Consider the following 26,108-nt stretch of genomic DNA (forward strand, 5'->3'; position numbering starts at 1 on the left):
TTGGCGACAGCCCGGATCTTCTGGAGCTCTTCGCTGTGAGGACGCTACGTTAAACGGGAAGTAGTCATTACGATGGATAACAATTCATTAAAATGTCATGCCGCTGTCTGACATTCACGTGAAAGCTATAAAGATAATGTTAGTCGTGTTTCTTCAGTTTTATTGTTCATATGGGTTCATTCATGTCCGACTTTGTGGCTGAAAGTATCACGAGTTAACACGAACGTGCATTTAAATATATGATTTAGAATTTACTGCTGTACGTCGGTGAATATAGTCGACGTTAGATATACTCTGTCTGGACGTTACTTTACGGACACGTAACGAAAGAACAACGAGCTATGAGCGGACCCGGTGCTTCATTTGAATCACGTAACGTTAAATAAACACGCACGTCTCCTTTGGATCACGTCACGTGTCGTCATTAATGCATGTAGTTCATAGCTATGTACATGAACTGCTCCACGTGTATTTGACAGCATTAGTTACTAGTTACTTAGCAGATTATGGTTATCATACTAAATATACTAAACTAATAAATGATGATGTGTTATTACAGATTAAGCTACCAGCAGTAAATAAAGTCATTACAATGAGCTGCAACATTAAAGTGATGAACACAGAGTATTTACACCATGTGGTGGTATTAATACATATTGTATTACTAAAGTACAGGATGTGTAGACTCCAGGTGTCCCTCCAGAAGAAGCTGCATCCATCCTCTGGCTCCTCTGTGATGACACAACGCTCACATGCTCCTGCTGAAGCCATGGGTGGGTCTGGTTTCCTGTTTGTTTTAGAGAGATGTGCACGCTGTCATACACACCATCATTCCAGTGATGTAAGTCATACCAGCCCAAGTACAAGAAGATATTCATTTAATGACATTCTGATTCTTGTCTGTTTGCATCTCAGTGATGGATGAAGATGAAGAGCTGGAGAGAGGGATGCTGAGTATCTCACTGGAGTGGGTCATCCATCAACAGAGGCGACTGTCCTGGTGTGTATTATTTGACCTGTATTTGCATCTTAAAAATATCCATATGTAGTGTCCATCAAAACTGTTGTTAATTCTTTAAAGTCTGTTTCATTGTTGTAAATTAGATACTGGTGCACTGTATTCAGACAGAAAGTAGGCAGCACTCCAGTGTCCAGCTTGCTGAGTTTCACAGACTACAGTGTAGATGTCATGTTACATCCTTGCTTCATCTTACTGTCAATAATAATAATAACATGTTTAATATTCTCTATAGTGTCAGAGGCACCCCTGATTTCTCCTGAGACGTCTGCAGAGCCCGGCCAACTGTCAACTGCACAGAGAGATCAAAGTTAGTATTAGAAGTGTTTTTCATGTCAAAAAGATGAAATCAAGTCACACCAAAAATCATACTAATTTTACATTACATTACATTACAGTCATTTAGCAGACGCTTTTATCCAAAGCGACTTACAAGAAGTGTATTCAACATAGGTATTCAACAGAACTACTAGTCACCAGAAGTCATAAGTGCATCTCCTTTTTTAAACAAGCATCTAAGAGCATGAAGCAGAGCAAAAGTACAGTGCAGAAACAAACAAATACAATAAGTGCAGCAAACCAATACGAATACAACAAGTGCAACAAACTAGTATGAATACAATAAGTGCTGAGTGGAAGGCTCAGGGTAGCACTTCCTGAAGAGGTGAGTTTTCAGCCTGTGCTGAAAGATGGGCAGCGACTCCGCTGTCCTGACGTCAGTGGGAAGTTCATTCCACCACTGTGGGGCCAGGACAGAAAACAGCCGTGACCGGGTCGATCGGCCGCAGGGACCTCTGAGCGACGGGGCAACCAATCGCCCCGAGGCAGCAGAGCGAAGTGGTCGGGCGGGGGTGTAGGGCTTGACCATGGCCTGGAGATAGGAAGGAGCTGTTCCTTTCACTGCCCTGTAGGCTAGCACCAGAGTCTTAAACTGGATGCAAGCTCTTACAGGGAGCCAGTGTAGAGAACGGAGAAAGGAAGTTGTGTGGGAGAACTTGGGATGACTGAACACCAGGCGAGCTGCAGCTTTCTGGACAAGCTCCAGAGGTCTGATGGCCGACGCCGGGGCTCCGGCAAGTAGAGAGTTGCAGTAGTCCAGGCAGGAGATGACAAGAGCCTGGATGAGCACCTGCGCTGTCTCGTCAGAGAGGAAGGGACGAATCCTCCTGATGTTGTAGAGCAGGAATCTGCAGGAGCGTGTAACGGATGAAATGTTTATTGAGAATGACAGTTGGTCATCCAGGGTCACACCCAGGTTCCTCGCAGTCTGAGTTGGTGTCACCACGGTATCGTCAATGGTGATGGACAGGTCCCGGTGCAGGCAACTCTTTCCCGGGAGGAACAAAGCCAGTGGAAGTCAGCCAGTGGAACTGTTCACAGCAGCAGAGGATCTGGATGAAGACAGAGCTGGAATTCATGGGTGTCTGGCTGGGCTCCTTTCCTGTGCGCAACCTCATGAAGATAGTGTCATTGTGGCGTCTCCCTCCCCAGCCAGAATTAATCGACAGCATCTCTGATCTTCCTTCTCCAAAGTACTTTCAGCTGGAACTGGATGCTACAAGGAAAAGGGTGGAGGAGAGAGGACAGCAGAAGAGGAAGAGGACTGAATCCCAGCACATGGGTCGCAAGTGTAGATTCTGTCAGATGGAACTGAAGCAGGGCCCAAACAGTCCTCATATTCACACAGGGTTCCCTGGAGTAACAGGGAAGTACATTTACTGCCCTGGTAAAGTATTTTACTTTTACAAAGACCAGGGCATGAAGAAGGAGATGACCTGGATGAGTTCCAGAGGTCTGCTTTTTATGAGAAAGAAAAAAATTGGTGGGAGGTTGAGTGTTTTGTTGTGTATATGTCTTTGCTCATTTTAATAATTACATTATTTTTATTACATACATTATTATATTTGTGTTGTGTATTTGTGACCTTGCACTATGGGCTCTGTGTTCAATACAATACTGTCCCTATTGTGTTTAATAAATATATTTTGTCCACTAATGTTTACATGTCTCATTAATAAGTGAATTATTATAGTGAACAGTAAAAACTGCAATATAATAGGTTAATAGCCATAAATAAGTCAAGTACTTGATAACCTATCTGCCACTACAATCTAGTGATAGTTAGTAAATGTAAAGTTTGATACACATTTCTTGATTCATAAATAGCTCTTTATCATTGATGAGTGGCTTTGCCCCAACTGAGACTCGAACCTGCGTCCAGGAGCTGAAACCAGCGATATGAAAGTGGATTTTGAGCACCTTGGACAGCGTTAATAATTTTGCAATTTTATTGGCTGTCAGCGTATGCCACCTATGATAGCACCCCTAGGCCCCTATGGCCCCTGGCCCCCAGCCCCCGCGTGACAGGCGGAGTTACTGTCCACTATACTAACGAGGAGGAGCCTAACACATCATAAAACATATATGATATATATCATATGACCGGATGTAACAAATCAATGGGCTGACACAGAATAGCTAATGAATATTAAGTAGGTGTGACGTGTGTTTTAAATAAAAAAATATAGTTTGTAAGAGGCTTACAAACTATATAACTATATAAAAACTTCTTTTCATCACAGCTTCACTGTGATGAAAAGAAATATGAAATATAGAAGTTGTGAAATATAGAAATTCTGCTTACCTTTAAAAGAAAAGCAGGGAGCCTCTAAAAATGGTCTGGTTGATGTCTAAAGAGGTAAATATTGTACTTTTTACTACATCTCAGAGGTACATTTTGTACTTTTTACTTTTTACAAGTAAATATAGTACTTTTTACTTACAACATTTGTAGGAAACATGGTTATGGTAAATACAAAACTGCTAGTTGACAGTCGTAGACCTTAAACATTAGCTAAGTTAATGTTAACTAATGTAACGTACAAAACAAATGTATGTCTTTCATTCATGCCTGGTTACGATATTCACTTTGACATAAAGAAGGCCAGTCACTACTCTGACATTCAGGTTATATGAAAGTACTAAAACTGGACTGGGATATTTCTTAATGTAGCGTTATCTAAGGAAATAAGTGTTTAGCTAGTGTCCTGGATCCTGAGGCCTAACATTACTTACTTATAACGTTACACAGTATGTGTGTGTGTATAAATATCCTGCTACTATAATTGCTATCCACACATTCACATCACACATAATAACAATAAGTATTATTACAATTATAAATACGTAGATAAATAATAACACACGTTTTTATAACATTTTTACAACATAAATCATAAGAAGAAAGGGGGAGAAAAACCATTTCAGGGCCACATTTTTATTCCAGTACGTACATTTATTTAATTAAAAATGACTTTAGTACAAGTATTGGTATTGTTTGAAAGAAAATAAAATAAAAATGTGGGAATAATCACCATTTTGCAGAACTCAGTTAGCCAGCGACAGAGAAAGAGCAGACCTCTGTTCCACGTCTTGCTTATCATCATTTCCAGTACTATCTTCAAAATTATTGTGGAACAATATTTCACCATATATCTTGTTTCTTAACACATAGCATGCATATTTAACAAATATATGTTTCCACAGCTGACATATCAGTATTGGTAAAACTGTCTCGTCGTCCCACCATCTTTATAGTTTAGTGTCCGTAACAAAACTAAAAGGTTTGTCCATCTCACTTTTTGCAAAACAAATAAATATGTCTACCTTGTATTGTTCAGACACTCCTCTTTCTTCCTCATAAGATATTCAACACCAGTCTAATATTTTATACTCTGAAAAAAGATGACAATGTTCTCTTCTAATGTAAGTTATCCTGCCTGAGCTGTTCATTTTACTATTTATCCCCATTTGTATATATGTATATATCTATCACCCAAATACAATCTTCCCGTAAGGATTTCAGCATTTATATTATGTTATTCTATTACTGTATGCATTTCTATATTTCAATGTACTGTATATAGTTGAGCTTTTATTCTTAATATCAACGGTCTCTGAGTATACATCATTAACAATTAATGATAGTTGTAGAATTAAAAACTCCCCCAGTCAGATCATAAAAACACTGTTTCATATTCTGACAGCTGGTAGAGGAGCTGTCGGTTTCTCTCCACAAGATGGAGCGCTAACCAAATATTTTATTTTTGGTGCGTTTGCGTTTGTTGCCATTCAGCGTGGATGATAACCAGGAAACCCTCATGCCAGGATTATAGCATACAGTAGGTGGTGGTAGTGATTCATCATCCCAGTGAAGACCCTGTAAACTGCATAATGGGAGGTTTCAGCTATGAATAGGAAAACAATCGTAAATACTTTAAATGTTTTTTGTTGATTAACTATAATTAGTTGGCTTGAATTCATAGATTGCATTCATCATCACCTTCCTAACCGGTGCCCTTCGTGATTTATAGTAATAGCTTGTTGAATTGTTATTGCTGAACATTCAAGTGTTTTAACTGTACCGAACTCTGACTGCCAGTTAGTTTCAGCTCTCCCATCCACATTTATGCAGCCTAAACATGACTTCAATTGATGGAATTCAATTCAAACAATTCACTTCAACCTATCCGTCATCACTGCATCTCGGACATTTTTACTCAATAAAAGGAGTATTTGAATTCAAGCTTATCAAATGATGAAAGTGAAGAAATTATTTTCATGCAATAGAATGTGTTCATATCCAAATGTTACATACATGTTATGTATTTGTCTCAAACGGCTTTCAGAGGTACATTTTAATGTGGCCACCTCACAGTCGTATGGCTTTTTGCCTAGTCAGAAAACTACTGCTATGCCCAAGAGAGAATTACAGTAATTTCCACAAAGATTGGACTGTAGGAGGAAAGTGGGGTGGAATTTGTGTGTATGTGTTTTTTGCATGTTTATGTCTCTGATGTGTGTGTGTGGGGGATGGGGTTCGTCATCATTGACATTCATTATAGTGAAGTCTTTGCCCTTTCACCTCTCCTACAGTTGCATTGTCAGGAAAGACCAGCTGATCTGACCTGACCTGACACCTCAACCAACATACATCGTAATCTAGATGGCTGTCATAATGTACAGTATATATATATATATATATATATATATATATATATATATATATATATATATATATACACAGTATATATTACCACTAACAATTTGTTAGATATGAGATATCAACGTGATTGTCCAATTAATAAGACTATTATAGGAGACTTCCCGCATCCTTGGCCTCCATTTGATATTTTACAGCATGTGCCACTGAGGGTTTTACAAGAAACTAACTATAATCCAGTTTTATTATTAGTTAGTGTTGCTTAATTCACTTGATTCGGGGATATGAAGCAAGCTTGTATTGATTCAACCAGTTGACATTGCATTAGTGATTAGTGAATCTTTGATCAGGCATCAGGCATGTTGTCAAACACCGTTTTTACCTTTTGCGTCATTAAATCAGAAGTTTAAAGCTCAATTGTGATTACAGGCTGATACAAGACAATTGATTCTTCCTCTTTTTACTATATATACTGTATATATTTTTCCCACAAAATTCTCTATTCATGATTGAATAGTACAGGCTACCATGTTGTTGGCGCTGCTTATATTTCTAATGTAAGTAAGTCATTTGAATAGTCCTAAATTGCTTTTCCAGTCATGAATCAAGACTAAAGTATATATATATATATTAAGCTTCAACCAAAAATACCTCCAAGCATGTTCATGCATTCATATTAAGATAATAATAATCTGGAACGTTCTGCCCTTTATTGTTTGATTATAAATGCTTATTAATTTAGTTGTCTAAAAATAAACAAGATCAGGCTAATCCAACAATGAAAAGCGCTATGCTACGGAGTCCTAAAGCCGTGCCAGGCAGTGAGGGTGATCTCACCCCACACCTGACCAGAGGACACAGAGGTCTGAGTGACCGGAGGTCATTTTGTGTCAGGAAACCTTTGGAAAGCTTGAGCTAATCATTTGATTGTCTTTGAGGTAGACAATTCCTGGAAGTTACGCTTCAGTCTTCAGAGTGGAAGCAAACTTTTTTTTTTGGGTGAGGACTAGCGGCAGGCCCTCTCCTCTCCTGAGTGTAATTCTGTTGGATTAAGGTATGACAACAACCCACTGTGTCTCTGACCCGTCCACCCTTCAGTGTCTGCAGGGCTGTGTGCGCTCCCTCTAACGGAGCTGAACAAGTTTTACAAATTGTAATAACTACACAAACTCATAAAAAGTAACACAGAAATATACTCAGGTGAATTAGCTCCAGCTACTTGCTTTCCTGTCTTGATAATGAATGCTTAAATGCAGGCAATGTTTTTGCAGTGTATCGTATGCATTGTTCTTGATGAGGCCCTGTGGTACCTTAAGCCACAGCTAACGCAAAATGTTGCCTTCTGCCCTTGTAGAATCATGCAGATCCTTCTATAATGTTGATCTTTTGTATAATATCTATGTTATTGTTACAGACAGATATCTTCTTTCACCTCAGGTTACCTGATAGCTATTATCGTTTAGTTATATTTCCCCAATTTGCTGCGTGGGGCTGAGGATAGGATAGTGCTTCTGTGTGTTTTTCGAACAAGCGTAGATGCTGTTGTTTATATTTTGTGTGTACCCTCACGTCTATATGTCGGCGTATGCATGCAGCCATATATTGTGGTATGTGTGTGTACTAGTGTGTTGCGGGTGATGTTAGCTTCCTGAGGCTGATTACCACCCTCTTCCCAGTGCCTTGTTTTTGCCCGTCTCTCCGCCTGTGTGGAAGTTGTGTGGGCACCCTCTGGATTGCCTCACCGCCGAAGCATGCCGGACCCTGTTATCCAGCTATCCATCTGTGTTATTGATTTTCTTTTCTTTTTTTTCCTCTTTGTAGAGTTTCATCTTTCCTCCACTTTTCTATAGAACGAGGGGGAGCGAGAGAGAAAGGAGGGGCGAGCAAGGGGGCAGAGCAGAGATCTGAGAGCTGGTAGAAGAGGGGGGGAAGGAGGGATGGAGCATTGGAGGAGCGGAGCAGCGGTTGGGCTTCTGAGGGTAGGGGTGTAAGAGGTTGGGGGGGGGGGCACTCAGCCTGGACTATGGATGAGCAGAGAGAAAGAGGCGCTCTTGAAGTGTTGGAGCTTTTTTCTCTCTCTCTCTTCGTTTCTCTCCATTCTCTTGGGAGCGCCCCCTTCCTCCTCCTCCTCCTCCTCTCCTTCCTCCTCCATCCTGCTCCGAGGCGCCTCTGGTACACACGCTCCACTCGCCACCCCCACCCCCTCCTCTTCCTCCTCCTCCTCCTCCTCTGCCTCTCGTTCCGTCCGCCTGCCTGCCGTCTCTCCTTCCCGGGGGGGCCTGGGCAGTGCTGGCGGCGCAGCCGTGATTTGCAGGAGATTTGTCTAAGTGAGAAGCAATTAGTGCGCCTAAGCACTGCTAATGTATGCATGCTGGGGCCGCCGCAGCCCCTCCTCCTCGGTGGTGCCAGGCCAGGCCAGACCAGGGCACCATTGGCATTCTTTCTCCCCGTCTTCACTCGTCTCTTTTCATCTGCAGGCCGTCATCTTGCTCTCACTCTCCTTCAGATGACCCAGTCCTCCCTCTGATTCTCTTAGCGCTGTAATCAGTAAACCAACTGCGCTGAAGTTTGTGTTATTTTCCATGTCACTTTATTGAAAGTATTCAAATGTATGCAACCGTATATATTATTTACTCCAGTCTAGAGGCTTCTCTAAAAAGTGGCGGGGTAGAGTGGGGTTGTGAACGTTTTACCTTGTAAACTTCATTGAGGCTCATGAAGGTGATTTCGGTCCTTCATCTTCTCCTACATGTGCTTCCATTGTAGATTCGGAGGAGGCTTAAGTAAGCCTGGAAATTCAAGTCTACCACACACTGATGGTGAGTGGTAGCAGAATTTCAGTGCAGTAATCCTTACACTTGAGTATACACTTAAATTAACACACAAACGCATCACACACACACACACACACACACACACACACACACACACACACACACACACACACACACAGATGCACAACAAAGTGGAACAGTGGTGGGTGGTAGGATTCCCTTTGAAACCTGCGGTGTAGGAAGGCTTGTTTGCGATGGTGCAAGCGCGAGGGACGTTCTGCATGCTGCGACTACTTGAAGATGAACTTTGGCCTTTTCTACACGTTCACTTTCTTTTACTGAGACAAAAACAAGATTAAGTCTGCTCATCACTACGCCGCACTGACTGCCTTCCAAGTGGGAGCCTACATGGACCGTGGGTGGTTTTGGAGCGAGGTGCTCGTTAATTAAAGATAGGCTAATTACTGGCGCTTCTTAGCCCGGCTTTTGCGGCGCTGATAAGAGGATAATCCTGGAGAGAAAGGCGGAGATCGAACTGGTCCCCAGTAGACCAGGCCTCCTGCTTGACTGGAAGAACACCGCCCCCACCCCCCGTCCCGTCCCGTCTCTGCTTCTTTAAAACCAGAGAGTATAGAATATTCAAGCAGGCTGCACTTCAGCAAGAGGAAGCCTACATAAAAGGCATTAGCCAATGCTTGTTAGACTGAGGGTTTCTGAGGTTATTTTAAAGCTACATCCACTGGTTTAGCTAAATTTGGCTAAGAAAAAGCATAATTGTGCCTTGTAATGTAACAATGACTTTTTGATTCCTGTATGGGATTTCTCTGGTCACTTTTTCCCCAATGAGGAAAGTCTTGAATTCAACATCAGCTCCAACATCCTCCCTGAAACACTTGTGTGTCTGTCTGCTAATTTGGATGCTTGTTTGTGGTTCTATTAACTTGTTTATTCATTGGAGCCTTTCACTCATTCCAGATAAACAAACACACATGCGTACATTTAAGTAATCACATTTACAATCCACCTCACACTCACATGACTTAAAGGTTGCATGACCCGACTATCACTCACATGTCTCTAACTCATATTTTGTCATGGGGAGTTAGCCATTAGCACTCGCTGGGCTGTTCCCATATGCTGGGCCTCCACAGATCTATAATTCAGGGGTGGCAGATGTCCCCGTGCATTATTCATGAGTGCCGTTCCATGCCGGGCTAGCAAGCGAGCCAGCGGCAGAACCGTCACAAGGTCCTTGCATATAGGGGGTCTTTTCCATGTTGACCGGCGAGTGCGCCTTCCTTACAACTCCTTCTGCAAATGGACCGCAGTGAGCTTTTCAGAGGCCAAGAGCAGCAAGTTGCTCTTTCAGATGACAGAGAGCATCATGGGATTGGGACGCCACATAAAGGCTGTTGATATTCTTCTGTTTAGTACGTATCATTGTGATGAAGTCATGAATTTCTTCTTTTTTTCTAAAGGGACACATCATCGATTTTACGTGTCAATTTACCTGTTAGAGGGAGTGTTACAGTCTAAGAGTTGTATAATGTCTTTTGTGGCGCTAGAGGAGCTTTGTCTATCTAAGAAAGCATTATGGGAAGTGTAGGATCCAGTCTTTGGTGTTCATCCCATACTAGTGCTGAATGTCAGGACATCTGGCCCTTTGCTGCATTGATTTTGACTATTCTTTTATTGTTTTATGGTCAACTTTATGGAAGTATAATACTACATCACTGGAGTGACCTTTTTTAATGGGTTAGTTTACCTAAATTAAACAAAAGAAAACATGTTTTTCTCTTACCTCTTGTGGTATCTAGCCATGCAGATAATTCCATGTTTAAAGGTACCTTTCACTAAGATTTCTGCTGCCATTTAATGGAGGTGAATGGAATTTTGTTTGTAGTCCTTATGGGATTGTAAAATTAAGAAATCATTGGCAAGATGTCTTTCCATAAATACTGTTCCTGATAATCCATCAAACACTCTTATCAACAATTTTCATAGAGATTGTCTTTGCAGTAGAAAATAGTTCCGGTGACGGTTGATTTTTCGTAATTTGGGCTTAAAACTCTCCATCTCTTCTTATTACACCTCGGACTGTGTAACACAGTATAGCATATTCTAGCTGCTTTGGAGCAGAGGAAGAGGTTGGATTTTGCGTATGTGCATGAGTGAGGCATCTACTCTGTAAATCACACCTACATACCTGGAGGAGACAGCAGCGTTGTGTGCTGATACCCTCAAAGAGTGGGAGATAAAAAAACACACACACACACACAGGCACCCAAGATCACAAGCTGCCGCCAGCGCCAAGCCTGGCCGGCGCTGAACCGGCAACCCGATACCTCCTCCGGAGCCGTGCGAAGGGGGAGTGTTGGTGTGGGAGAGAGGCTTCCATAAAGTCTGTCCCGCCGGTCGGCCGTAACCTGAGCTCCAGCAGACAGCCGCGGTGCCTTGCAGTCAGGCACGGAGCTGTGTGTGTGTGTGTGTGTGTGTGTGTGTGTGTGTGTGTGTGTGTGTGTGTGTGTGTGTGTGTGAGAGTGTGTGTGTGTGTGTGTGTGTGTGTGTGCGCGTGTGCGTGTGTGTGTGTGAGACCGTGAGTGCGAGGGGATGGGTGACATGCTACCACACGCTTGTTACCACGCTTGGGATGACGCCTTTGTGTATATTATGAACACCCCCTTTGACTTTCTGTCTTTTTCACAACTTTACACACACACAAACACACACACACACCCTATATTCCTCTAAAATTCCTTTTAGCAATGTGTTAATACATCCATTCTTTCTCACATTGACCCTTCCTCTCCCTGAAATTGATACAGATGACGGGACCTTTGTCACTGAGTCACTGAGTTTTTCTTTCCTTCAGGTTTTAGACCTTTTTCCAATATCTTCTTCCTCTTTACCTTCTGTGAGCGTCCAACGTGACCGTCATCCGTCGGTCACGTTGGAGCAGTCAGCGAGCAGAAAACTGCCGTCAGCTGCCATATTGCTAGCTGTTGCTGCCAGGGCGCTGCCCTTTACGGATGTGAACGTGGTGTGAGCTGGATTGAAGGAGGAACGTGTGTGTGTGTGTGTGTGTGTGTGTGTGTGTGTGTGTGTGGGTGGTGGGGGGGGGACCGTGCTTGTCTCTGGTCTGGCAGAGGGACAGGAGCCTTTTGTGCGGTTGCAGTGGGTGAGGAGGTTAACTGAGCCACAGCATAGCCAAGACGCTGCCTGGGATATTGACAGGTTGGAACCTGAGGGCTCCTGCAGGATAGGAACACACTGCCAGAGGCTTGGTTACCACCACCGGCTGCCTGCCTCCCAGGGAGGGAGGGGGTATGAGCTGGAAAGACTGGGTGAAGGGAAGAATCTGAGATTTAGTCTGCCAAAATGACTATAAAAAGAGGATCATGGGAGTGATTTGGCTGGGCTGTATGGTTACAGTCAGTATCACTATATTAATAAGAACACTTTTTCTTATGGTGATGCATATCAAAAAATGGCAAATGTATGCAAAATCAAATCTTAAATATTTGAATTGATGTTTTTTGCAATGAAGTCTGTTACACTGTAATACTTTACACCTAACAAAACTCTAAACATGTGTAAAGCAAAACCTTCAGTAACTCATAGTTTTTAATTACAGATTAGTTTAAATCATAGATCAAATCATCCCAGTGTGATACTACTGGAAGTTAATAAACGATGGCGTTAGACCTAAAGAGTGATGCGAAAAATCGGAGATTTAAAAAAACAAAAAAAACAGTGTTTAGTGAAGGATTTGTTGTTGCTCCATCTTTGCGGAGCTCCGCTTTGCTGCTTTCACGCAGTAAGAAGCTGACTACATGGTCTGTGTGGTTCAGGGTCATTCGCCATGGTAACGGTGGACCAGGTCAGGAGGTGATTGGCTGAGCTGAGGAGGTGCTGCCGGCTGTTTGTTGATCCTCTGATAGAGGTGACCTGCCCCTGACCCCCACACAAATCAATACTGCCTCCTTAAACTTTCATTTGTCCTTGTTTGCTCGTGCTCACCTCCGATTGGGAGCAATTAAAGAAGAGTCTTAAAAAAACATGTTTTTTGCCTAATTTGAATATGGGTAGGGAGGGGTTTGAGCATTATTACTTCCTATTAGTTGGAATAGACGCAAAATAATTGCATTATTCATGTGTATATTTTTATACAGTTCTCCTATAAAACTGTAAGAAGAGATTGAATTGTATGGATTCACTGTGTGTCAATATTTCATACAGCATACCACGAGTACATTTAGACGTGAACTAGCATGGCCTTTGTATTGAAGTAGGTGAAGTCGGTAAATTTCCAGTCACTCTATGATTTCAGAGAATGCTCTTTGTACTGTGTTTATAGAGAACCTGTGTGGTGTAGGGAGTCCCTCCAACGCAGGAAAGCCTTTGAGAAGCTCCTTCCTGTCTCTTCACCTCCTCTTCATTGCACTTTTGTTTCTCTCTCTCCTCTCACCCCCTTGTTCTCACTTTCACTACCCGTAATCCCCGGTGTGGCCTACGAGGTTACTGTGTTCCTGTGCTGAGCAGCAGGGCTGTGTGGGCTCATGACTTTTTTGGGTACCTCTTCTCCATTCTGGGGTCACCCTTTTCAACTCCTCCACACAGGGAATCACCTCACTGAACGGCATTGTGGCTGATTCGGTGGGTAGTTGCACTGAAACTTTACAGTCTTCCACAGTGTGAGGGACATGCAGTGCTGTTAGTTCCCAAAACTGACAGGTCAGAATACAATGTAAGCCTCAGAGCATCCTTGTTATCGTGTATTTGACTCAAGCTTCAGTACTTTATTGCCATATCAACGTGGATGGCAGGAATTTGCCTCAGTGCTGCTTAGGTACGAAATGTAAACAGCAACCGACAGTTGCTGCGCAATTCCATACACAGCTACTGTCATCGTCCCAACAGGCTGTCACAGTGGATTGTATGTCTTATAATCCTAAGAATACAGTGAGTGACAGCCAATAAGTGTAATACATTTTTTTTTTTGTAATATTACTATGAATGTTTTTTGACAAAAAGTACAAAATCACAATCCTCTTTATGATGGGTAACAGTATATACCTTTTACCTATAGGTTTATATGGCTAAAAATGCCTGATCCATGCAAACCATAATTTTTCATACTATATAGGTATTGTATTAAATGAAACAGGGACAGTTCATACAAATATAGACATTTCCTGTGTGTTTATTTTTAAGAACAGTTCCATCTGGGGATGAAGTTAATTTGTATTAGTAGTAAAAATACAAGAATAGATAGATTGATAGAATAAAACCAAAAACATAATGGAAAATATAAAAATGCCTCATGCTACATACATATTTAATAATATATATATATTTAATTATGCTATTACTAACTATTTGGTAACTTTAATGTTAAAAAAACAATTACTAAACTGAAAAGTCATCTGATGAAAACAGACCACTAACAACATACACCTGACATGCATCAGTACCTAGTTATCTGTCTAACAAAGGAGAAGCAGGAGAAGCACAGGTGTAATTAATAACATAAATAACGACCGCATTCAATTTAGGTGACCCAGTTTCAGGGTCCTGGTGTTGTGCATGCTGGCTCACACTGTCATGGCTTACTGGGACACATAATGAAATCGAGTCATCGTTAATGTTATTAGTGACACCTGTTCTTTTCCTGCTATAAAGACTCTATAAGTAGATTAATAACTGATAGCAAAATTTACAGTCAGAAAATAGAGTTAAATCCCTTCCTGGTTAAATCACATTTTTGATTTTCATCTTATCAGTCTACTTCAGTTCAATCTATGTTTGGTTTTCACTTTCTTTGCCCGTAAACAATCAATCTGTTTCTCTGTACTTGTTTTCCTGTTGAAGCTTCTGTGATAAAACACACCACTTCCTCCTTGCCAGAGCATTTATACAAGAAAATGGTTGCTACTCTACTTGGAAAAGTATCACTCACATCTCTGTTATATATAGACATATTATATTATTTACATTTATTTGGAAATGTCACAGATTAATAGTCTAACTCTGGATTTGATGTCGCTACTCATTGGCTTCTTCCTTTAGATCTGTAACATACTGTCTGAGGACATTTAGCTACATTACGATATGACTAAATATCAGAAAACAGCTTCTTCTGGCCTGTTTCAGAAGTGTTGTTGATTGTGTATTTGTGTTGTGTGTGTGAGTTAAAGTAAATGATCTCCAGAGAGTTTGGCTGTCGTGGCGTTGGGAGGGCTGCGTCGTGGCCGTGGCTGCGTGGAGCAGCAGCACAGGAAACGCGTCAAAGCGCTGAGAGCTAACTGGAACCAGATGTATGAGGCTGCCGGCCGGGGGATTCTCACCGTGGAACAAGAGTGTCAGCGGGGGAAGTTCACTTCCCCCTGACTGTCTTGCCGTCTTCTATGTCTGTATCTCTGAATCTTTTGTCTTTGGGTTGGTTCCTCCTTTCTCTCTGTCAAAACTACTTGATTTATCAGTAGTTTGAGGTTAAAGCAGTTGAGAGACTCCGCAGCAGGAGATGAATAAAATAGCGATGGCCAAGAGAATTTTTTTTTTTTTTTTTTTTTCTTTTTGCACATCCTGCATAATCAAAAAGGCTACACCTTCCATTCTTATGTGGCAAGTAAATACTGAAAAAGATTCAAAGATGGTAGAAACTATGATTTGTATCATTAAAAAAAATATGCAATTGTTTTCGAGATTCGGTATGTGTGGCAGTTTTTAGTTTCAATACAAAATGGCTCATCTCACACAACTGATATAACTAGGCACACTCGACCATTGCTAGTTTTACTACCCCATGTCTTTGAAGCTCTCCATAGTGGGAGATGGAGTTGGCCTGCTTTCTATGCCTGGGAGCATTGCCTGCCCTCCTCCGCTTCACTGCCCCCTGACTTTCTCTCACATATACAGTTCAGACACACACATGCGCATTTAAGCACACGTGCGCACACACACACATACTCAGGCATACACTTAACTTACTCACTCATGCACAGCAATCATACATGGCACGTGCACACACATGGCGACCAATGCACCGCTGAGGCTGTATGCGCAAGACTCCAGCTGAGCCTCTAGTCTACCCAGGGCTGCTGAAGGCTCGCCTCGGTCTCACTTCAGTATCTCTGCCATTGGCGGATCCCCTAACACAGGCCACTAGGCAACAGAGACAACAACACACACCCACACACTCTCCTGCGGTGACAAATGTTCTATAATATCAATTTCCAACTGATAGACTGACAAACAACAACAACTTGGGTGGCGCTCTGAAACAAGACAACAATTTCCTATCATAAACATAGGCCGGTGTGTTGAAAGCGTGCTTGTGGATGCATGTCTATCGTTGGCAGTAAGATGAATGATCCATCACTGTTTGGTCGGAGCTATTTTCTTTTTCTTTGCCGCTTCGAGGTGAATCAGCGCAGCCTGAAGGTCCTCGATAGCTCTGGGTGAGAGCGGCTTTCAGCAGGCTGTTAGTCTTATCATCACACACACTTGCGCACACACACACACGCACGCACACACAAAAATGCGCTGTCCCCTCTGACCCAGGCCGTTTCCTGCCCCTGGCTGATCTATTGGCGGATGCCTGCCCTGTGACTGTAGAGAACGAGAGAAAAAGAGGAGGGGAAAGAAAGTGTGTGTGTGTGTGTGTGTGTGCGCTTACGGCCTGTCCCAGCGAATCGATATCCGTCTCGTATCCCTGAGCTGTGCCTGACCCCTGGCCGACCTTGCTCAGCATTGGTGGTTGGAGAGTGTTTTTTTTGTTGGGGTCTGAAAATGTGAGAGGCACATCGAGTTTTACCCCCTCGCTAATAGAGGTCCGGGGCCACGGAAGAGTGTGAAAACTCCTGACTTGAATGTGCCGGTGTGACGAGGCAGCAACGACGTATCTGAGAAATAAGGGAAATAACAGGAAATACTTGGAGTATTTACCATCGTTTCACAGTTGGTCAACGTATAGTTCTAAAGCATTTCCCCACAGATTAGTCTGACGTGATTATAAACAATGAATATCAGTAATGTATCTCTGCAGAGAGATTGTGGTTTTAAAGCTAGCAGTAGAATCATTCTTACCAACAGGAAAAAAGCCGAGAAAAGTTTACCTCGATTTTTACCTTAAATTTTATATGACCCTGTTGTGCTCATGGCTGAGATACTAAAAGCCTCTCAGATTGTGTGTGTGTGTGTGTGTGTGTGTGTGTGTGTGTGTGTGTGAGTGTGTGAGAGTGTATGTGTGTGTGAGTGAATACGTGCATGTGCCTGTTTGTGTGTGAGGCCAACATAGAATTTGCCTTGACGTTAGTTTGCTAGTTGGACTCAGCCTTGCGTGTTGTTGGTGTGTGCTGATAGAGGCTCCAGCTCCCGGGCTGAGTGGGGCTGCGGGTGCTAGCCGCCGCCGGCACTAATTGAACCCTGCCGCTAAGGTAAGGGGGGGAGGAGGAGGCTGTCAGCGAGGGAGAGAAAAGAAAAAAAGAGAGGGAAGAAAAAAAAGCGTGGTGAGGGCGAAGTGCCCCTGGGGGGTTGGGTCCCTGCCTGCTTTTCGTTCTCCAGCTCCTTCCCCCCCCCTTCCCCGTCTAAATAGCCGTGCCGGCGCTCCAGGGCTTCCTGCGCCTTATCTGCTGATAATTGGGCACTGGAGCTCCACAGCTCGCTTATGAAATATAGATTCCTGACGGAGAGGAAGGATGGGGGGAAGGAGATAGGTTGGCGGAGGGAGTGTGCAGGCAGAGAAAAAGCCCCTGGTCGTATCAGAGAGTGTGTGGAGCCTAGTAGGCTCCTCGTTGTTGCTCTGGCTCGTTTAGCAAGCACACCCCACTGTAGTAAGGGCGAAGGCCTCTGCGCTGAGCAGCCCACACTGTCACAGACAATTGAAAAACAATGCTTTGTTCCTATTGTTCGTTTGCACCCACAGGGTTCAAAGAGCTATAAATTGCAGGGGTGAATGCTTGTTGTGTAGTTTGTCACCGAGCATGTGAAACATTCTCGTGCAATTTCAAACGGCGGAGAATTGCCCCATGTGTAACACAAAACTCACTACTCTACAGTCCGCGCTCACAATTTTTTAATGAGACTTTGTATATTCAATTCTGGAAATGGTGTGAGTGGCTAGCCTGCGTAGTTACGATGTCATTTGAATACCCTGATGAGTATGTTATGAAACTCAGTATTCCTCTGTGTCTGAACGGAGGAGGATGTTTTTTCCTGCAGTGAGGTTGGGATGTTATTTGCAGTCTCATGGGGGAATGTTATTGGATCACAACATGGAGACCAAATCCCAGAGAGAGAAGAGCAGTGAATACTCTGCTGGGTGCTCAACACATGGATCCCTCTTATCCAAGACTACTTTAGCTTTTTGCTTTAAACAAGGTTGTTCATTTAGAGTTCATATCCGTTATCTATTTTATTTAAGAAATATATTGTTACTTCAATAGTAAGGCAATACATTCTGTATGTAAAAATGAACTATTTTATAAGCAAATGCCCCATACTGTGCTCAGCTGTCATGACTTAAGTCAGTGGGAGTTTGTCTCTCTGAATGCCTCTTTTTGGAATGAAATTTGTGTAGAAACTCTTTTGGATACAGGACTGAACAGCTCAAAACTGTCTCCTCAATTACAGTGATCATTCAAAAGGCTATTTGATTCGATACCGCAGAATGTATCGCATCAAAAAAGGTGTCTCTTGTCTTTTCTTCAGACCTATCGCCATCTATCCTCAGATTAATTTTAAATACACACCTGCACCCACAGGTCTGTGCATGTCCCAATTAGTTAGTGAGTGGTTGGGTTAATGAATAGGGAGCTACCTGCTGGGCTGTGGAAACAGGCTGGAAGGCTAAAAGTTTTGCAGCACTGTGGTCTTAGAGTACAGTAAATCCAGTAAATGCAGGCTATATAAGCACACTTTTTGTTTTGAGGCAGTAGAAAAGGAAGAAATGGCCCGGGCAAAAGCAATCTCAGGAGTGATTCCCCTCTGTAGCCTCACCTTTGTGTATTTCACATTATCTTTTAAACAATTCCAGCTCACGTCTAAATTGTGGCCAAAAGTCATAGAAACCTATGCGCTGAGTTGCGGCTCCATCGTCAGAGTAACTACACTAGTTGCATGTTTTTCACCCAAACCACCTTTTATTTATGGGACACAAATACCAGCACTGTGTTATGCATTGATCTTGGCACGGACACGGCGAACTCTCTGTATCATTTCCCTTGGATCACTTGGGCCCTATTGGTCAATAGCAATTGCAATACTCTGCTCTATGGGCCAGACAAATTCATTTCAATTACAATTAGCATGGAGGCCCAGCGGCTGATTTATGGCCTTGTTTTCCTTTCCGTGCGTTCCCCCGCGCATTAATCACCCCTACACCGGCCCGTGTGATCCTCACTTCATCTACCTGCCAAGGCAGCCGCCCTGCCGTGCATTCCTGGATCCCCCTCCTCTTCTCTCCCCTCCTCAACCCTTTGACCGCGGGTAACAGTGGGTGTCCGAAACTTGCACCTGACTCAGACCAGGGAGCAGGGCTGCACTTAACTTAGTGCTGGGGCATCTGATTGGCACTCATTTATCATGTGCAATGAACAGATGGTCTTTGGGGAAAAATGCATGAAAAGCTGTGGTTTTATAAGAAGACCAAAATTATCTCAGTACAGTATAATTAGATTTTCTTGAATTTGATCCTGACGAATGCAGCATAAAAAAATATTCCTGGTCTTTGCAAACACACATGCAGGATACACACCTATATAAATACATAAATTGATAAACGAAAGATAAATCAGATGCCATGCTATCACCTGATTAACGTTTACATTTTTATGGACTCTGGTCATGTGCTGCAGTCCAGAACTCAGGTCTGGAATTTTTCTGTCTTGGCTGGGAAATTACGTTACAACACTCTTATCCTTCACTTGACATTTGGTTACCATCAGTTGGGGATTAGCAGGCCTATTTTGGATAGTCTGGAAACTGTTTGGGACAGAGCAGTGTCTCTCCACGCCTCCTGTGCTGTGTCAGAGGCTGAGTCATCTGAGGCCCGAGGTTTCCACTGGGACAATGTACCAATCCTTGGTGGCCACACTCAGTCTTGTTTATACGGCCCCGTCCGCGGCCTTGTGGATCTGGCAGCAGCCCTCTTGCTTCCTACCTCTGTCCCCTTCCCTGCTCCTCCACCCTTTGACGTTCTACCTCAAAGGCTTGGCGTGTGTTTTTGTGGGTCGGGACATATTGACCAAGGCAATGGTGTCTCTGTGGAAAGCCAGTGAATTCAGTGGGCCAATAAAAACATAAGGCCGTGCGCTGCTCATGGCAGACTAAACATCTGTTCGCACAACATCCTGACTAGAGCTTCGCTGGTGGGTGGGCTACGTGCAAGCATGTGCATTAACTCGTACCTGTTTGAACGCGGTCACCACAGGTAAATGAAAATGAAGCCTAGATTATCCATTTTTATTGTGTTACTGTATAGTTAAACAACAAGTGAAACCAGATGCAAACAGTGTAGAGCTTCTTTATTTATCCGCTTCAATGATTGTAATAGTGTTAAAGGGATTTTTTGTGGGGTTGTATGAGGTACTCATCCATCGACAGTTAGCGGATGAATAAGAAACAACAAGGGAAAAGAATCTGGGTTTTATTAAATCAACTACAAGAGCACTTCAAGAACACTGAGGTGGATTAACTTTATAAATCAACTTCACATACATTAGCTAAATAAAGAGGACCAACCTACACATTGCTGACAATTGACTTTGTCCCTAAGAAAACTTACAAACTGAACTGCAGATCTCAGGTTTGTTTGCATCAGGTTAGGGTGACACACAAGACCTTGTGTTGTGGTCTGTTTCAGATCTGTTACACCCCTAAATTTAAGTGTACACTACACAATGTTGGGAAAGCTACTTGGAGAGTGCAGTGAGCTACCTCTCACTTACTTACTCGCATTAAATGAAGCTTCACTACACTGAAGCTACTCCTCAGGCAAGCTAAGCTACAGCATCGTGGCTAAAGCAGTTATATTACATCAAACCTTTCTTCTTCTTTTTTACTACATTGAACAAACTTCATCCCAAGTCAGTGCTATTCATTTATAAAATATAATATGAATATGTATAGGCCTAATATAAATAAATAATCATTTTGTAAAATAATTAATAATATATAAATTAGTTGAATATACATTACATCCATGCACACTTAATTCTAACATCCATTGATATTCATGCACCTACCATAGCAGGTCCAAACGCCTTACACAAATGTATGGTTTAGGCCTACTACACTGTAGTATATACATATAATTAAACAGAGTATGTTCATAGCCATATGTGTTGACCTACGGCCACGGCGGCTACCTGAGGATCAATTCCACTCCGTCCTCACCCTGTGCCACCTTTCTGTCAAGTAAACACAAGCTTGCGTGTCTTTTCCCTGCAGCAGAGATCTCCGATGCATCAGCCCGAAGATTGGTTTATGATGTCACCATTATATGGAAGTGCTTCTGTCGGCCACTCAGACTTTACACGTCTGCATATGATGGTGGCGTCACTTACTGATCCTCAACAGTTTTATTTCAGACCGCAGCAGACAGCTCCACTGTGCTTGAGCTTCAGAAATGCTTGGGAAAATGTAGCTTGTGTGGACACTACCTCACTACTCGATCAATAAAACAGCTAAGCTACTGAAAAAAGCTATTTGATTCAGAAAACAGCTACCAGCAAGCTACTGAGAAATGTAGTTAAACTAGTATCGCTGCTACTTGAAGTGCTGCTACTGACGCTGAAGTGCTGCTACCAACACTGACGCTATATTTAGAATATTTGCACCCCTTTACCCCTGCCCTCAGACAGCCATTTCCGACGGCTAACTGAAGCCTTTATATCAATCCATGTTCTCTTCAAAGCCACTCGACTCCTTTGACAAAAACAGTAATTATACCTCGCAGAACACAGTAGTTGCTGGTCTACCACTGCCGCGATTGGTTAGTTTGTTTGTGTTATTGTGTGACGCTGGTCTTTTAAAAGGTTAGTTCTGATTCTGATGGCCTAATAGTTGTTTAGCTCACTTGCTAGATACGTATTAGCACTTGACAAGAACCATTTACTAATGATGCACTCATATTTATTAACTGCATGCTTGATGTCTTATTGTAAAGTAAAGTAAGTTTTTTCCCTCTTTACATAAACCAGTATGGTATGAATATTGGTATATAGGGCAGGAGACCCAACAGTATATGGGAGGGTCCTCCTGATTAAAGAGCTAAAGAGAAAAAGGTGATACATCAACAATTCACCAACATTGCTGTTATTCTAAAATAGTTTTTGTTCCTTTATGGTTTATAAATTATCTGTAAAGCACTTACAACAAGGGCTCTAAAAATATATTGCGATATGTAATATTAAATAAAATGCGACTAGCAGCGTCGTGGAGTAGAGGTCATTCTGACCACTGATTTTAAATTGACCAAGAATTCTAGTTTGACATATTTTCCTCTAGACCCTCTATTTTCCACATTTGTTTCTGTACATTTATTAAGTATATATATATATCTTTATTTCATATACCAGTTCAACACAAGTTTGTTCTGATTTGGGTCATATTTATATCGGCTTGTTTGAGTTAATTTTTTTATAATCCATCTTGATTTAGGGTACAATACGTGTGGATACAATGTTTGGGCCCGCAAGAAGCTTCATTTTTAAAGCCTTTATGTCTTTTTGTAAAATAGTATCAGTCTTCCACATGTGGCACTCTTTTGTCCTGGGAGGTGATGTTTTCACCTGACCTCGACGTGACCTAAGCAGCCTCTCCTGTTCAACACCTGGGTGCTGAGTGAGGAAGTTCAGTCTCTCCCTCTCCCACACAGGAAGTTATTCTCTTTCTACAAACAACACAGAAATCTGTAGGATAAGCAGAGAAGAGAAGGAGTTCAGACCCCCAATTCTCCAACTTCACCGGAAGCTGTTGGATAAGCTGAGCAGAAAATTTAGAGAGTGAAATAAATGTTGCCTCTCCTGCTTTTGAAGTATTTATGAGGATGTTCCACTAAGACTGAACTTCTCTCTCATGGACATGAGCATCAGCCCAGGTAGAATTCATTTCACTCACTGGAGCTTTAGGATATTCATGTTTGGATACAATTAAGGGCAGCAGAGAATTGACCTTTCAAATGAGCGTGGAGGATTTTTCTCTGATTCTAGGCGTCCTGGCCGAGCAATTTTCATATTGCACTGATCAAACAAAACTACTTGTCCCACTATAACATCAAACGTGTATACTTTAGCAACTGGACATAAGTCTCTCATACAAACACCCATCCAATCAAGCAAACCGGTCTTTTGATTCATTAATCATGTGCCAACTCACACAAAACCTTTCCTTTTCCTTCTCTCACACCCACACATTCACAAACACACGAACATGTAGACGAGCATCGGTGCATACGCACATGCACACACACTTTTACAGATGGAGAGAATAAGCTACCCTGAGAGGGAGTGCTGTATTGGGTTTTCTTCAGGAAGTGCGGCTCCTCCAAAGCTCTGGTCAGATGAAAGGCGAAGAGCTGTATCGATCGGCCCAGAGCGGGGGTGGGGGTAGATGGAGCGAGTGGTGTGTCTGCCTGATGCAGGGCTGCCTGCCAGGCGAGGAGCAAGAGGCCAGAGGGGTACGGTGGGCTGAGGGGGGGGCAGCGAGTTGTCGCTGTGGCTCCATGGCCCTGTGGCTCCACCATAACCCCCTGGCCCCTCAGTGGAGAATGAACAGTGCGTACACACACCCAAACACACACACACACACACACACACACACACACACACACACACACACACACACACACACAAACACGCACACACAGACACACACACAATGCCAGCACTAGTCTGCTGTTGTTGATGAGAGCTGTCAGAGAATGAAACTACACGGCTATGAGAGAGAGAGACAAACACATGCGGGTATCTTGTAGGACTCAGTATAATATGACATTTTTCAAAACAAATTTTTCTACAAATTTTTATATTTTTTTTATAATAAAATAATAAATTTATAATTTTTATAAATTTTATTTATTTTTTTACCAACAGAAGCCAAAGTTCTCTAATGTAGTCTAAACACCAGCGGCCGTATACAAACTTTGCCTAAATAAAATTTGGGATTTAAACAAGACTATGAATCTATGAATTTAACTTTCAGCAGAAATCATTAAGCCTGTTGAGTCCCCCAACAACAGACTAATGTGATGGGATACTATCCTGTTTAACATGTAATCAACGATAACCTCAGTACTGCAAATTAAATGACCTTATCCTCTGTACTCTTACGTCAAAAAATACAAAAATATATTTTTATAAAAGTAGCTGATAGTGAAAATCTGCAAGTACAGAACATTAAGCATTGAGTAGTCACTCCTCTAGGCCTTGGATGGTATCGCCATGGGCACACACTAACTGAAAACCATTTTCTGGATGGGCTGTTTGAATAAATAAAAGAAACAGTTGACAGACCATTATTTTACATCTCCAAATCATATGATGTGAGCTACTGGCTCATGTAGCAGCAGTGAAGTCTTATCCCACTGCTCGGTCTGTGACGACCCGTGTCAAGCAAACCACACTCTGTAGAGGCTGAGGTTGGTTTGACCTGCGAATACATAAGTTTGTTTTTTTCACTTGGAAAAGACTTAGAAAATAGAGAAGTGCTTGCCTGTGGCATGTGTGAATTCTCCCTCGGTGTCTTATCAGATTCATTTGAGCCGACACAGGACCATATGTGGACTTGGGCTGGGCGTGCCCGACCCGCTGCACTTTGTGCCCCGGGGGAGAGATCGGCCAGGGCGGCTTGCTAATTGAAATGTGTTGGCGACTCATCGACGTCTCAGCTCCGGTTTCAGGGCTATTTCGAACCGCAGTGCTGATTGCTGGTTTCACATCACACAGGGAAAAAAAAATCAATAGTAGCTGGGAGAGCGAGGGTTTATTCTTTGCAAGCAGACATTAATGCTTTGCAGAGGAGCGTTTGATATTTATCATTTGTCATTTCGTCTCTGCAGATCAACCTGAGCAGAATATATCTAAATTGCGAAGAGTTTCCAAAAAATAATTCAGTTTCAATGTCCAGATCCAGAACAGTTTTCAGGGTTGGACAGACCAAGTAATTACGATTTGTTTTTTAAATTTCCCTCAAAACTTTTCTAGTGTTTTTTTTTTGTTATTGCATGTTTTTAACGGAGATAAACACTCTTGACCTTTGGTGATCACCAAAGGGGCCTCGTTGTGGAAAAGTGGCTCGTATGATTTACAGGGACTTTGATTGTTCTTTTGGCACGGCACAATTCAGAAGGCTGAATCTTTTTGCTGTTTTCCGTCAGTGTGCACGTAGACCGTTTTTCAGTGTAGATTGTTAGCTACTATGTCCAAGTCCTTACCACTTTGATCTTCAATTATTCTGTTATGCCTTTCACTAAATAACCGGACAACAATGTCTGCCTTTGTAGTGGTGGTAACGTCGGCCATTGTTTTGATCTTTTGTTGGATTCCATGGGCCTAATTTGGTATTAAGTTATGGTCATTAATGGTACTGCCCATATCAATGAGTTCTGTTCTTATTGCATTGTTTGAAATCACTAAGTCGGATCTCTTGAAGGCTAATGTAGCCCACTATCTGGGCTTTGGCTGCTGGTGCTGCTACCCTTCAAACACGGAGTGAGCCCTTTGAAAAATGGATTGCGGAAGAGATAAGAAATAATTTATGTTCCTATCACTGCCTCGCACAAATATGGCGGGGAATACTGTGCCAATAACTCCCACAAACTCGGAGAGGCACGCTATCTTTTACTGCACAAATTATTAACGGCGTTGGGGAGGAAGGGGAGACACTGTGCATTTTTTTTTGCTAGATAGACCTGGCTCATTGCTCGTTGAAGCTTTGAGTTCACCACAGCACTTTATAATCAAAGATAAGGACTACTGAAGTGAAAACTGAATAAACAAACATGTAGGATTTTTAATTTTCCATTATTTCCAGCCTAAAGTTTCATTTAGACAAAATGAAAAGCTGTGAAATCATCTGTGTGTGTGTGTGTGTGTGTGTGTGTGTGTGTGTGTGTGTGTGTTTGTGCTCTGTCCATGTGCTGTGCGTTTGTGTGTGAACAGGGAATAGGAGGAGGAGGGGAGGGAGTCCAAAGGGGAGTGTTGAGGGAGGATACTCGGGGTCGGGTGTCCGCTCGCCTCTGTCGGCTGGCGTTGACAGCTACAGACGCTGGTCTAAAATGAGAATCCTCTTGGGCCGCCTGCCTGCCCATCCA

At 42.5% G+C, this 26,108-nt stretch overlaps 1 long non-coding RNA gene across 2 annotated transcripts; it reads left to right on the plus strand.

The window, feature by feature from the left end:
• LOC137889071 (uncharacterized) lies at positions 1 to 26,101 on the plus strand. 2 transcript variants are annotated; one of them, XR_011105202.1, is made up of 4 exons: positions 1 to 773; positions 916 to 1,000; positions 1,254 to 1,328; positions 25,957 to 26,101. It is a non-coding gene; the product is annotated as an uncharacterized lncRNA (long non-coding RNA). The 2 variants fall into 2 exon arrangements; XR_011105201.1 differs by lacking the exon at positions 25,957 to 26,101 and having other exon boundaries at positions 1,254 to 3,010.
• The last annotated feature ends 7 nt before the right edge of the window (positions 26,102 to 26,108 follow it).

This window comes from Cebidichthys violaceus, unplaced genomic scaffold (genome assembly GCF_023349555.1).
Source record: "Cebidichthys violaceus isolate CVI_PGR_0920_01 unplaced genomic scaffold, fCebVio1.0.p SCAF_6, whole genome shotgun sequence".
Lineage (NCBI taxonomy): Eukaryota > Metazoa > Chordata > Actinopteri > Perciformes > Stichaeidae > Cebidichthys > Cebidichthys violaceus.